Source organism: Lolium perenne, chromosome 2 (assembly GCF_019359855.2).
Source record: "Lolium perenne isolate Kyuss_39 chromosome 2, Kyuss_2.0, whole genome shotgun sequence".
NCBI lineage: Eukaryota > Viridiplantae > Streptophyta > Magnoliopsida > Poales > Poaceae > Lolium > Lolium perenne.
This window is the reverse complement of record NC_067245.2, coordinates 106,946,603-106,961,864: the sequence shown is the minus strand read 5'-3', so window position 1 is coordinate 106,961,864 and position 15,262 is coordinate 106,946,603. Positions and strand designations below refer to the sequence as shown.

Here is a 15,262-nt window from a genome sequence, read left to right as displayed (position 1 = left end):
AAATAAGCCAAGGCAAGCCATCTTTGAACTCTGAATGATGTGGTGTTGGATGTCAATTATTGATGTCCCTAAGCATCTTATCCCTTATGTGATGATCTCTCTATGTTGGTCTATGTATGGTTGTAATTGGAGTATTTCCTTGTGGTGGTCTTTCATCTTTGTTCACATGTTGGAGGGATGCATGGTGTCACGGCCGTGCTACTCCCTTGGGTCTACTTGAGTGCTCAACATGAGCATGTCATTTACAAAATAGAGTTTTACACCACACCCCCACCTTGTTGAGTCTAGATGGTATCAAGGTCATGAAGCTTGGTGTAATTCTCAACTTGAGAGAAGTATGCCGTGGCCCCTCATGAATGATGAACGGGTAGAATACCTACACCACCCAAGTTGTATAGTAGCACCACAAATCAGAAAGTTTGATCCACCTTATGTTATCATCTTACATGCTTACCTTAAGCAAGTAGGATCCACTTTATGCCACTCACATATACCCTCATGGCATGATGATCTTCATCTCGGCCATGGTGTTGTGTTAGTTCCTTCTCATGAAACTATAGGTTGGGAACCCCTCAAGGTTTACCTTGTTGTAAATGTTTATGAAAACCTTGGGTGAGTTAACCCAAGTGTATGGTTTATGAAAGCAAAGGATCTTGATAAAGATGTTTGGAAAAGTGGTGTATGGGTGTTTGTTGAACAACCAAGGTGTTGTGGGAAAAAGAAATGGTTTTCTAAAAAGGAGCACAGCGTATAAGTGTACACCAGCCCAACTTTATTCGCGCAACCACATTATCCAATATGGGCACGGGCTTAGTCCGTAGTTTGTTGAATTTGGCATGAGCACCCTTCACAACTCTCTAGGGAGGGTCACGATGACCTCCGACACCGGGTTGCGCTCTGGAGGAGGCAATACACTGTCTAAACCGATAGCCGGACGATCACTGAGGGTCTTCCGTCATGGCGCCGGAGATATGCTCAAAAGGAGGTATGCTGCCGGGGTGCCGGGAAGGGGTAAGCCTGCAGGGAAGGACTTGTGCCAATGGAGACGGGCGAAAGACTATGACTGGTTATCCGAGTCTCGCATACTTTCGTATGATGATCCGGGGATGATCCCGGCGGATTTATCAGTTCTTGTGGGGAAAGTGCGCAAACTCTGCAGAGTTAAATCTATTCGAATAGCCGCGTCCGCGGTCATGGACGGGTTGCAAAGGTCTACCTTAACCGGGGCTTGAGTTTTGTTTTGACAAATGTTTTGAAAAGAAAGTGTTGTGTTTATGTGTACCGGAAGGGTACGGAAAAAGGACGTGTGTTGACCATATGGAGATGGTCGTGGAAAATGGAGACTAAGTGGGGAACACTTTCCTAAATGTTTCTTGAAGAGGAACTCTTCTTTAACAAAGATATAGAGATGTCATAGGTATCTTTTGAATTATCTTCTTCAATATAGATATAGATGTGTCATAGAAATTCTCTAGCATTCCCATCAATTGAGATGGACTTATGCTACCTCATATTCTATAAGCGTCCCCATCATTTGAGATGGCGGCATGCTACCTTTTCCCCTCAGAAGGTTGATTAGTTGTCCTAGAAACACCATAGTGTCCGCATCACTTGAGATGCCGGCATGCTATCTCCACAAGAGAAACTGACGCTCTTGTGCATGCTATATCCACAAGAGAAACTGATTCTCCTACCCATGCTATTTCCACTTGAGAAAATAGCTCTTCCTTCTTGTCTTCTTAGATTAGCACTTGTTATCTTGCACTCTTGCAAAGTACCTTTCTTGATGGTTTGCGAGTACAATTCCAAATGTACTCACGGTTTTGTCCCTGGCTATTTACTTGGCCAGACTTGAAGGAACTCGACAGATGAAGAAGGAGTTGGCAACGTCTATGCGAGCTAGGAACGTCTTCCCAGTCAGTTGCCTATAGGGTTATGGCAGATGACTTGGGGTACTGCGCTGCTGAAGTGATGATGCTACTCTGATTTTTAGTTAAGCCCTTCGTGGCTATTATGTAAGTATTGGTCATGTGACCATGTTGTAATTTTCTTATTCCGCTTTGTAATGGATGGTGTAATTTGATATCAGTTCGGTTATGTGTTCACGGCGCACTGATCATGGGATCGTGAACTGTATACATAACAGGGAATTTCGGACAGCTAGTCCGGGGTCCCCACATTCCTCCTCATCCCGAGAGCGAAGTCGCGGTTTCTCACAAACCCGCGGCTTCCTCTGAAAAGGAATATGAATCCGAGGCTACCGCATCGACACACTCTCTCCCCTCCGCTGTTTCTCCAAGGAACAAGAGAAAAAGGGACGAAGTTGCTGATTCTGGCACCTCCAAAGCCGGCGCATCTCCTGCCGAAGAAGTTGTTCCTACTGAGGAAAGGAGAACTTTCAACGCTTACGAAGATGCCCTTGTCAGCTCGTAAGTTCTTGCTGCTCTTTGTTGTTTGCTCTTGATATTTTGTCTATGTTGTTTCTTATATTGTCGCCTTTTTATTGTAGTGGTGACGAGGATGAAGATCCACCTATCGATGCGACTGCTCGAATGAGTACGTCGCGTACTTTAGTTGTTTCTGAAGCTCAGCCTGATGGGGATGAAACCTCGCCTCCTCAGCAAGACATCGAGCATCCAACTCCAATTGCAAGCCCCCGTGCCCCTTCACCAAAGAGGGCTAGGGTTGAGCCGGCCAAGGAGCCTACCTTGCTAATTGGTAGTTCCACGACTCCTTCAATGGATGATGTAAGTTGTTCACTTCTTCTTTTATGTTCCGAATTTTTCAATGCTTTCGACTCTCCTTTGCTTGTTGCTGTCGAACTTTTTCACTTCCTATATTGATTTTTTGATCTCTATTTTTCTTTGCAGCCTTTGATGAAGGAGTTTATCCGTCTCGGTACCCAATTCGTCGGGTACCGTGACCATGCGAAAAAGCTTGAAGGTACTATTTTTCCTGCTTCTTCTGGCAAATGACCTCCCCATGATTCTTTTGTCATGACACTTATTACTGTCGATTGTTTTACCAGCCAATCTTGCGGAAGCCAACAAACGTGCTGATGCTCTTGCTCTTAAATTGGAGCAAAGCGAAAAAGCTCGCAAGAAAGCTGAAACAGATGCTGCCGCTGTCGAAGATCTTTGAAAAAGACTTCAAGATGCGGAAACTTCTTTAAACGAAAGCATTGCTCAGCAGACTGCTCGTGAAGATGAAATCCTTGCTCGCTTGGAGTCGCAGAGTCAACGTTTTGTCAGTGAGTACTTCAAACCATTATTGTTTCTACGGGTGATCATATTTTTCCTGGCGCACTTTTTGACGAGCTTCCTTTTGCTTGTTTTTAGGGAAAACGCATCAGGATTTTGACTTAGAAAGTCCTGAAGGCGATCGCCTTCTTGACGCGCTCTCCCTCCTTGAGATTCATGGAGACGAGGCACGCGAAGTCCTTGCTGAAGCTAAAGCAGGTCTGTTGAAGCTTTTCCCCTACTTCTTTGCGAAGAAGAAAGAGCCCGAGACTTTTACTGCTCTCGCCAAGTGCTTCAATCCGAAAGAAGATCATGGGATCAATCTGCGACAAGAAGGCCTAAAGATTGGTGTCGAAGGCACCATTGGTTTGGTTGCTGACAGCCAACAAGATGTCCACTGGGCTAAAGTTGGCGATATAAAGGAGATGGAGACGAAGAAATGGCAGTCTTTGATTAAGGCTGCCAAGCCAAACTCAAAGCCAATCCTCGCCTTCCTTGGATGCAAGCCAACTCCCACTCCCAGTTCGTCGAAGCCGGAGGTCAAGTAGACCACCTTGTCTCTCTTTTGTTTTTCTTCTCTTTTGGTGCTGTCGCCAAAGTAGTTTTGGCGACAACTATCCCACTAGTCCAGTAGGAACCCTCCTTTTGTAATAGCCATGTAACTATCTGACCTTATTAATGAAAAGCTATGTTGCCGAGATATTGATATCGAAGTATTTCTTTCCAGTTAATTTTTGACAACTACACCGTGGTGCCTCCCTCTGCTGCTTTGCCTGCTACATCTTACTCGAAAAGGTCCTCCGCTGACGAGTTTATTGGAGGTTCGTCGAGTGCTGCACAGAATGAAGATTTGGATGAGCTTCGTCAACAACTGCAGTCGATGAAAAAACAATCTCTCTGATAATGGAACAATCTCGGAGATCATCTGAAAATGAAAAACTGGCTGTTCAGCAAGCTCGGGAAGCCATATCGTTGAAGGAAACTGCGGTTGCTGAGGCTGCTGAAGCTACTTCCCGAGAAAATTTTATGCTTCAACTGATGAACGATGCTAGCTTGGATATGACGGGTACGCTCCGTAAACGTAGTCATGCTGTCTTTTGTTCTTACTGTCTCGATTTCTTACTGATGCTCTCATTGAAATAGGTTCTTTTTTGGATACTGCTACTGAAGATCAACGCTTGGAAGCCCGAACCAATGTGCTTCTCCGGCTTGCTCATCAACATGGTTCCAACTTCTGGGTTACTCCTGAGCGTACTCGCCAAATAATCAGATTTCAAGATCGCGCAAGTCAGGTCCGCGATTTTCTCGACTTCTGCACAAGAACCTTGTCTCTAGTTTATAGTACCATGTTTCCTCGTAACAAAATACCAGACACTCTCCCTGCCCTGATGGAGAAGTTCCGAGATGCCCCTCGTATCCACAAATTTGTACGGGCTCAGCTATCTGCGGGGCAAGATTCACCATGATTATGATACAGATCTGCTACCCGAAATTAGATCACATTGTCACCAAGTGTCTGGCCAAGCAAACGAAGCGGAAGAGGAACATCGACAAAATCAACGACACTGTAACCCCTGTAACCGAAGAAATGATGGACGAACTTCTTCGGATGGACTCAGAATTCTTTGTAAAAGGTAGCTATGTTGAACATAAAACTGGAGCTGCAAACAATGAAGGTGTAAACATAGATGATATACTAGGTAGCAACTGAGTTTTACTATATTGCGGGAGTTCATATATATTTTTTCTTCGTCAAATTTTTCTTGATGATGAGGTTGTCTATATTGTAAGATATAATCTATATTGTAAAGCCCCCGAGCCTTTGGCCGGAGCTCGAGCTATGTTTGCGCCTCGATGAATTTACTATTTTGCGAGAGTGTATATATATTTTGTTGCCACGGGTTATGAGCCCCCGAGCCTGTCGACGAAAAAAGATGTATATCACCAATATCTTTTACTATATTGCAGCACCGTGAGCCTGCCTCATTAAAAACCTTTCAGCCCCACTCGGTGCCCTGAAAGGAAAAGAGTGCGTCTGAAAACTCGCGGGCGTTTCAGTACATTGTATGTTTACAAGGAGGACTATATTTCGACTTCAAGCATAAAAACGCCTTAGCTGCGCCACGTTCCAGGGATTTTGCTCGGGAACCCCTGTCTTCTTGTCCTTTATCCTGTATGCTCCTCCTTCGATTACTTCTGTGACGATGTAAGGGCCAAGCCACGACGACTCGAGTTTTTCATGGCTTTTTTGATTGAGCCGTAGAACTAAGTCACCAACCTGAAAGGATCTTGGTCGCAAACATCGACTGTGGTAGTTTTTCAAGTCTTGCTGGTACTTAGTGACCCGTGATAATACTTCGTCTCGAGCTTCATCAAGTGCATCTACATCGTCTTCCAATGCTTTTCTGGAAGCTTCTTCATCGTATTCCGTGACTCTTGGAGAATCATGCTCTATTTCTATCGGCAGTACTGCCTCAGCTCCATGGACCAGGAAAAACGGAGTCTCCTGTGTCGCTGTATTTGGTGTTGTTCGAATACTCCATAACACACTCGGCAAATCCTCTGGCCAAGTATGTCGAGTTTTTTTCAATGGTCCTAACAAGCGCTTCTTGATACCATTGCAGATGATACCATTGGCTTTCTCGACTTGACCACTGGTCTGCGGGTGCGCAACTGACGCGAAGTGTAGTTTGATGCCCACCTCTGCACAGTATGCCTTGAATTCTTTGGATGTGAAATTACTGCCATTGTCCGTGACGATGCTATGAGGTACTCCAAACCGCAAGACGATGCTTTTCACGAACTTGATTACCGATGCTTTGTCTGGTGAATTTATCGGCTTTGCTTCTATCCACTTGGTGAATTTGTCGATAGCGACGAGCATATACTCGTATCCTCCTGGCGAGGCCTTGTGTAACTTTCCCACCATATCGAGACCCCACTGAGCAAAGGGCCAAGACAACGGTATTGGCATCAACTCTGCTGCCAGAGAATGAGGTTTTGCGGCAAATCTCTGGCACGCGTCGCAAGTACGAACTATTTCTTTTGCATCCTCGATTGCTCACAACCAATAAAATCCTGCTCTGAAAACCTTGGCCGCGATAGCTCGACTGCTTGCATGATGACCACATATTCCTTCGTGTACATCCTTCAGAATTATCCTTCCTTCTTCGGGTGTGACGCACCTTTGTAACACTCCCGAAATACTTCGCTTGTACAACTCCCCTTTGACCACAGTAAAGGCTTTAGATCGTCTAATAACTCGCCTTGCTTCAACTGGGTCGTTGGGTATTTTTTTCCTTAGGATGTATGATATGTACGCTTGCATCCATGGAACTTGCACCATCATTACTAGGTCCTGTTCCTCTTCTTCTTCTAGTGCTTCTTTTGGAGCCCCCGAGGGTTTCTCATCCTTCTGTTTCTTCTCTGCTTTCTTCGGCTTTGTAGATCTCTCGGCTATCTCTTCCCAGAACACGCCTGGTGGAATCGCGAGACACTGTGACCCAATGTTTGCAAGAGCATCGGCTTCATCATTGCTCAGCCTGCTGTTGTGATTTACTTCGCATCCATCAAAGAGCTTCTCTAGCTCGTTGTACACTTCTTTGTATGCTACCATACTATCATTGACTGCATCACATTGGTTCATGACTTGCTGAGCCACCAATTGTGAGTCGCCGAAGATTTTTAGTCGAGTTGCACCACACGCCTTCGCCATTTTCATCCCGTGTATGAGAGCTTCGTATTCTGCCTCATTGTTAGATGTGTTTGGAAATGTCATCCGTAAGACATATTTTAATTTGTCACCTTCAGGTGATATTAGTATCACGCCTGCTCCAGCTCCCTCTAATCTCTTGGACCCGTTGAAGTTCATAGTCCAGGTTCTCGATAAATCCAGGGGTCCCATATTTTGTAGCTCCAGCAACTCTGCGATGAAGTCTGGCAAGATTTGCGACTTTATTGCTTTTCTTTTTTCATACGTGATGTCCCGAGGAGAAAGCTCTATTCCCCAAAGGGAGACACGACCCGTAGCCTCTAGATTGTTTAGTATATTGGATAAAGGCGCCTCGTTGACCACTATTATTGGGTGCGCCAAAAAATAGTGCCGCAATTTTCTTGAAGTCGTAAACACTCCATATGCTAGCTTCTGGTATTGCGGATACCGCTGTTTTGAAGGCGATAAAACTTCACTAATGAAATATACCGGCCTCTGTACTCCATGGAGTTTTCCTTCCTCTTCTCTTTCGACTACAAGTGCTGTGCTGACCACCTGAGGCGTGGCTGCAATGTATAACAAGAGGGGTTCCTTCTCTTTAGGCGCCACCAAGATTGGTGGTGTTGAAATTGTGCGCTTGAGATTCTCGAAAGCTCTATCTGCCTCTTTGTTCCATTGAAACTTCTCTCCTTGTTTGATCACGGCGTAGAACGGCAACGCCTTTTCTCCCAATCTGGCGACGAATCTGCTTAAAGCTGCGACTCGCCCAGTTAGCTGTTGTACTTCTTTCAACTTTGTTGGCTTTCTCATTGTTACGATAGCTTGAATTTTTTCTAGGTTGGCCTCGATCCCTCTTGCTGAGACTAGGAAACCGAGAAGTTCTCCCGCAGGGACGGCGAAAGAACACTTCGTCGGGTTCAGCTTGAGGCAGAACTTGTCAAGGTTATCGAAAGTTTCTTTTAAATCCTCGATCAATGTTGTCCCCTTTTTTAATGTTATGACGACATCGTCAATATACACTTGTACGTTTTTTCCAATCTGTGTTGCCAAGCACTTCTGAATCATCCGCTGATATGTTGCTCCCGCGTTTTTCAGACCAAAAGGCATTATTTTGTAACAAAACACGCCATAAGGCGTAATGAACGCTGTCTTGACCTCATCCTCTTATTTTAATCTGATCTGGTTATAACCAGAATATGCATCCAGAAAGGAAAGACGTTCACATCCTGTCGTGGAGTCGATAATTTGGTCAATCCTTGGGAGGGGAAAGTGATCCTTTGGACAATGTTTATTGAGACACGTAAAGTCGACACACATGCAAAGGACTTCCGTGTTTTTCTTCGGGACCAACACTGGGTTAGCTACCCACGTGGCCTCTGTATGCAACTCTTTAATAAAACCAGCTTCTCTGAGTCGATCAATCTCTGACAACATAGATTTGCGGTTTGGTTCCGAAAAACACCGCAAAGATTGTTTAATTGGTCTCGCTATTGGATCCAAGTTTAGGTGGTGCTCGGCAAGTTCCCTGGGTACTCATGGCATGTCAGCTGGACACCATGCGAAGATTTTCCAGTGCTCACGGAGGAACTCGACGAGCGCGCTTTCCTATGCGAGGTCCATGTCTGTCGCGATGGACGTCGTTTTCTTTGGATCTGTCGGGTGAATCTGCACCTACTTGGAATCTTTGGTACTGTTAAAGGTTGGCTCCCTGAGAGGCCTCCCTACATCTGGCAACACATCATAATCAGTCGTAAGCCTTGACGCCATGTATTCTGCTTGCATCCCGAAAGTTTCTGACAGTTGATGAAAATCTTTGTCGTATTTATCGGCTAACGCAAAACTTCCTTTGACTGTAATTGGTCCTTTAGGTCCAGGTAACCTCCACAACAGGTACGTGTAGTGTGGTACCGCCATAAACCTGGCATACGCTGGTCGTCCCAACAAGGCGTGATATTGCGACGGGAAATCCACGACTTCAAACTCCAGCCTTTCTATTCTGTAATTTTCTCAGATCCCAAACTGAACGTCGAGATTGATCTTCCCCAACGGATAACTTGGCTTCTCTGGCGTGATACCATGGAAACGTGTGTTAGTTGGTTTCAGATTTGCTAAGGATATGTTCATCTTTCTTAATGTATCTGCGTACATAAGGTTTAGACTGCTGCCGCCATCTATGAATACTCGAGATACATCGAACCCTGCGATCACTGCTGGTAAGATAAGTGCTAACTTCCCTGGTCGAGGAACTTGTTGCGGGTGATCCGCTATTGTGAAGCCAATGTCCTGTCCCGACCAATTTAGGTACTCAATTGTTGGTGGAGGCATCTTCTCTTCCATGAACACTTATCGCGAGATTACTTTCTAAGCTCTATTGGACGATCTAGCCTTCTGAATCATCGAGACCGCACCGTTGGAATTGGGATCGACATATGGAGGTGGGTGTGGTGCTGCCGCTATTCTGAGCTGGTGCCGATTTTCGTCCGTAATTGCGGGAGGAGGTGGCAAGTGGATCTCACTCCTGGGCCCTTGGGGATTTCTATTTGTTGCTTGAGCATTGGCTTGCCCCGCAAACCTCAACATTACTTGAAAATTTCGACAGTCCTTCTGCAGATGTCCTGACTGTCTCTTCCCATTACTGTCGAGATAAAAATGCATCTGACACGGCCCGTTCATCATATCCTCGGGAGACACGAAAGGTCTCTGGAACCTTGGTCCACTATTTGGCCTGTTATTTCGGGAGTCATCTCTATTGTCGCCCCGCTGCTCGCTGCTCCTTTGATATTCATCTCTATTGCCTCCTCCGGTATTTCCTCGGAAACCAGCCGATATTTGGCCAGGAGCATCATAACTCGAGAACTGCCGAGGAAATCGTTGTCTATTTTGAAAATTTCGACTGCGGTCCTCTTCAGGCGACATGTGCCATTTATTGTGAAAAGCATCCTCTCCATCTGCCCACCTGTTTGCTATCTCCATCAATGCTGATACCGTCATTGGGTTGGTTCTCCCCAAGTTTTTGACAAAGTCTCCTCGTCGAATTCCTGCTACGAACGCATCTATTGCTCTCTCGTCAGATATGTTCTCTGCCGAGTTTTTAATGATGTTCCACCTTTGGATGTACTTTCTCATTGATTCATCATGCTTTTATCGACACGATCTCAACTCTTCTAGTGATGCGGGTTTTTTGCAGGTGGATCGGAAATTCTTGACGAACACGTCCTCAAAACTGTTCCAGCTGTCGATGGAACCTGACGGAAGCTTCTTTATCCAAGATCACGCGGCTCCGCTCAGATGTACTTGAATGCTCTGCATGGCTGTTGCTCTGGTTCCTCCTATCAGTTTCACCATCTCGAGATAATCAACTAGCCAATCCTCTGGATCTTGCAGGCCGTCGAATTTTTTGAAATTATCGGGTAATTTAAACCCTGAAGGAACTCGAGTTTTCCGGACTCTCCTTGTAAAGCACGGCAGCCCACACATATCCTCGTCATCTATCTCTGGGGAATGCCGATGTTACCTTCTATTTTGTCGTGCTCTGTCCACCCGTGCTTGTGTTGCTGTGTCTCTTGCTCCACTTGTTCTCTCGGGACCTGGTGCTGCTGCAGTAGGTCGTGGACTATTTTGCCTTGCTGCTCCTTCGGGAGGTGAATTTACGAATGCCGTTCCCATGGCTCCGACTCCTGCCATGGCCATATTGTACAATGCTTCTCTTGGATCTCCGGGAGGTGGCTTGGATGCGAGGATGAAGGCTTGCGTCGCCATATACCCAGCTTCCGGTGTCTTAGGGACAATATTCCCCCTCGTGTCTATCGACATAAAGGACATGTCGAGGTTTTGAATCAGATTTTCTCTGTCAGCCTCAGGTATGTTTTGCAGCCGAGATCTTGCTCTATTTCGCGCTTCTCTGTGACTATCTCCCGAAGTTCCTAAATGTCGACTTAACTCCGCCCTTCGCCTGCTTGACGCGGAAGCTGCCTCCCTTCTTCTATTCAGAGCAGCTGTCTGTTTTTCCAATTCTCTTCCAACGCGGGCGAGTCTATATTGGTACGCTTGCAATTCTTCCGACGTAGCAGTTGTAGTCATTGGTTCTGTACCATCCATAGCTCTTGTGGCTCTGTCCCACGCTTCTTATGGAAGTTGAACCCTTAAACGCGGTGTAGGCCCGACATATTTAGTGCCTAAACCTCGCCTAAGGTCAGCGGGATCGACGTATGGATTTCCCACATCGTCGAAAGCCTCTGATGTCACCTCCTGATCGCGACTTGGTTCTCCGATGGTATAAATATGATGATATTTTGGATACTGAAACTTGTTAGGTTTGGTGACACCATCATAGAGATTGGTGAAGACCTCTCCAACAGTAGTGGATCTGTCGATGAAGTTGAAGCTGTCGATGTTGCTCGAGTCATCGCTTATATCGGAGTCCGCAGATGACTCGAAAGACATGTCGCTGAAGATCTTGGCGAGTTTTTCACTTGCCATAGTGCTGATGAAGCGTGGCGACGAAATCTCCTCGTCTCCTGACTCGATTGACGATGTTGAACTCGAAAAATCGGGATCGACCGCTGATAATCCCGACGAGATCGGAACTTCAAGACGATACGCTCCTTCTTTCTCGACGCGGAAGTGGAACTTTCCGAACGTCATCTCCATGGGCTCCTCCAGATACGCATATGCATCCAAACAGGAGGGCGGGTGAGGAACAAAATAAACTAGACCAGTTTCGATCTGTTTATCTCTGTCCATCGCGTTGCTTGCAGTTGACGAAGTCGACGATCTTGAACGTGCCATCGAGATCAGATCCTTGACACCTCTAATCCCCACAGACGGCGCCAATTGACAAGGGATTAACTTATCAATGCCTACAGATTGTAGACTAGGGTTTTAGTCGGAAGTAGAGGGCAAGTAGATCTCGAAGGTTTCAGCCGAAAAGTGCTCGACGATATGAAAACTAGGGTTGCGTGAAACAATGAATCGATGCTATCTTTGTCCCTCGACTCCCCCTTATATAGGAGGTGGAGTCGAGGGAATCATAATACACAAGTTACAGAGTCTGGGAGGGTTTCCAACCCATCTCGCAAGATTACAAATATGTATTTTCTAATACAACTCTAGCTTTCCTTAATACTAGTTTGTGCTTCCGAATCTTCATATTCATCGAGTTGTGGGCCTTCAATAAACCCCGGGTACCTTCTTCGGCAGGCCCATTGGGGATGCCTATGTCAGCTACTTGGCAGAATATCCTTTGTTTTCCTAGTTTGTATGAACTATCTCCACCTTCTTCAGGTTCAAAGCGATAACCACCACACTTCGTCAAACAAATTACAGTAGAGAGGATGAATAAAACTTCCATGCTGGTGTCACTCTCTATCCAGATAAATTGCAATGCACCATTTTCATGTTTACACACGCCATAACTACACATTTGATTTCACTATTCGAAATGTAAGAGCAAGATGCCTCGCAACAATGTGTGGGAATCATCCGGTTCTCTCATAAAATGTTGTGCTAACAAAACACTAGACAAGTTCACATGGTTGCAATCCCATGAATCAACAATCAGGAAAAAAAACTACCTAAGAATTGTGGCACACACCACCACTAGTCTCCTCCACCACCACAGTCACCTCCTCCGGAGTCTCCTCCTCCTCCCGAGTCTCCCGATCCCCACGACCACGAGCTTGCCCCCGATGACCGTGATGAAATATCAGTTGTCGACTCCGTGGAGGAAGAGGCTGTAGTAGAATCCGTGGCAGAGCCTCGGGGTTTCATGTCGAGGTTCAAAAGCATTGTCGCGTCAAAAGAGTCATCTTGCCGGCCACGGGAGATGCCATGTCTGAGGAAGGCAAGCAAGTGAATTGATGATCAGTTAAGATGCCAACGAGTACAAAGTTTAGTTGATTAATGAGCTTATATACACGAGGTTAATTAATCTGCCAATGCTAATAGCAAACCTTTGCTGTGTGCGCCTCCGCCGTGCCTTTTCGGCCTCCTCTTCATCACTCTCATCTATACGACGCCTCTGTAATATAACCATCATATCAGACCATGTACAGTGCAGAGACGCTTACTTTGACGCTCAAGAAACATAAGCAAGTTATTAAATGAGTAGCGTGACCCCCGCCTCTTTCTTCTTTTACAAGAGTCAATTCTGCTGACAAAAAGGGAACCTGGTGGTTTTGTAGGTGAAGTTAACAGGACAATTTTGTGAAATCGAATGATAAGTTTATTTCTGGGCTATGGCGAGTAGGCAATTAGTTGTTTTGATTTCTCTTATCGCATCGACGGGACCTAGACTAATCGGGGAGCACAAGCTGTAAGCAACATCTGATGTTGACTAATTGCGCAAAAAACTTGATTAAATCACGCGAATTTGATCGAGAGAGCGAGGTAGAGTATATCTAATCTATCTAGCTTATTCGAGAGGATACATACCCGTTCGGCGGCGCTGAAGGATTCAGGTGTCGAGTGGAGGCGAGCGGCTGAGAGCCTCAGACTTGCAGATGATCGCCGGAGCACGAGACCCGCGAGAGTAGACCGGATAATCGCCGCCATATCTTGCCGATCCGATCACGTATTCCCCGATCAGATTCAATGCCCTAATCTGTGCGGCGTATATGTTTGTTGCACACAGAAGAAAGACTGCGGTACCACGTTCCTCCTCCTCCCCTGCAGCGTTCTGCCAGCCGGCCGCACGCTGTCAAAATCTCGTCCTCGCGTGAGTGCGGCTTGGGCCGTTCTTGCTGGGCCGTTCTCGTTGGGTCCGTCCGCCTTAGGTCGAGCACAAGTTCACATCGGCTTGAGTTCTTCATCATGACCCCTTCAAGGTCTCTTGTTCTGGGTGTTACTACCTACTGAAAGAACATGATTCAGATATATAGCGATCTCACACATACAGTTTATAGCTCAATTTCAGAGGAATTCAGTGATTACAGAAACACAATTGAGCCAAACCACGAACAATGGCAGCAAGATGTAAACCCTAATACAAGAAGTGATTTCTTCCTCCTAGAGAGAGTGGGGATTAAAAGGGTAAAGGCGAGCTATCGGACAAACAACGGAGTGGTTGAACCACTACGATACTATGTAAAGCATTGTTTCGTTGAGTTCAAACGTCGCAAAGACGTCTTGCTTGATCTGGGACATTGATGGCTTGATCAACGGCCGCCACTGATTCTAGCATTCTCTGGTTGACTATAGGTTGTCGACACTTCTTGTCCAAGATCTGGGCAGTGGCCAGCCAGCGGGTGCGCGGAGTCTACTACACCATATATTTAGAAAACTGTTGCTCATATATTGGAAACAAATATTTTAGAATATCATGGTTAATGTTGTCACCCCATCAACGTCCCATTCCCGGTAGCCCCTTATGGCACATGCAATTTTATTTAACTGTGGGCATTCCGTTGTCGTTGTCGTAGGGAAGTATCCTTACTCCTTAGGATCATCCTACGTTAGTGTCGGCTCCCTTAATTCGGCGAACGAAACTTGTATGCGTTTGCCCCACGCTCGCATCGACATTGTTACCGCCACTTCTATTTAGCGAGCTCTGCCGGCCTCCCGCACATACCATTAGGCTCACATGCGTGGGCTCGGGACCAAGGTGAAGCTCGTGCCTCTGAAGTTCCATCGCCCTCTTGTCGCTCGACCCCGAGCCATTGTCTCGTCCTCCTCCGACATTCCAAGGTCAAAGGAGACCTCATCCATGTCCTCCTCATCCTCGGCCTAACTCATGGTGCTCCCTAGGCCGGAGATGACTAGCTAGCGCCCACATTTTTAGCCTGCAAAGTGTTCGAGGAGGCATGCGGGGTATTTTACTATACTGTTTTTTTCTAGGTTGTTCGACTTTGTGTGTCTGATCAAACTTATGCCTATATTTACAAGTGATTTGGGAAGATGAGTTTGTTTTGGAAAGTACTTTCGTTGATTCGTCATCTAATGGTCGCAATGTTCTTTGCTCGAGATGGGATCTATCCCTAATGGGAAACATTTTGAGAAGCCAATCCGAAACACCCCAAGGTAATAAGAAAGTTCACTATACCGTAGTGCAAGTTGTTGTTAGGAAAGATGTGTAACAAGTATTTTGGGTGTTGCAATCCCACGATGCCATTGTGCAAGGACGTGCTATATTTTTGGGATCAAAAGACTATTGGGAGATCATGATACCGTGCATCATCATTATGAATAATATGATAGTAAATGATGAGCATGGTCAAATGTTCCCTATGCTTACGAGTGTATGAGAAGAAGAGTCCGACCAAGGATGGATGATTGTGACCAGATCAAGAGATTTCTGAAGGTGCATAGGGATATT

At 45.9% G+C, this 15,262-nt stretch overlaps 1 long non-coding RNA gene across 1 annotated transcript; it reads right to left on the bottom strand.

Annotated features, from left to right (window-relative positions):
• Positions 1-12,364: 12,364 nt before the first annotated feature.
• LOC127330237 (uncharacterized) lies at positions 12,365-13,556 on the bottom strand. The gene is made up of 3 exons (XR_011750938.1): positions 13,384-13,556; positions 12,903-12,970; positions 12,365-12,784 (listed from the first exon to the last, which is right to left on the bottom strand). It is a non-coding gene; the product is annotated as an uncharacterized lncRNA (long non-coding RNA).
• Between the last annotated feature and the right edge of the window lie 1,706 nt (positions 13,557-15,262).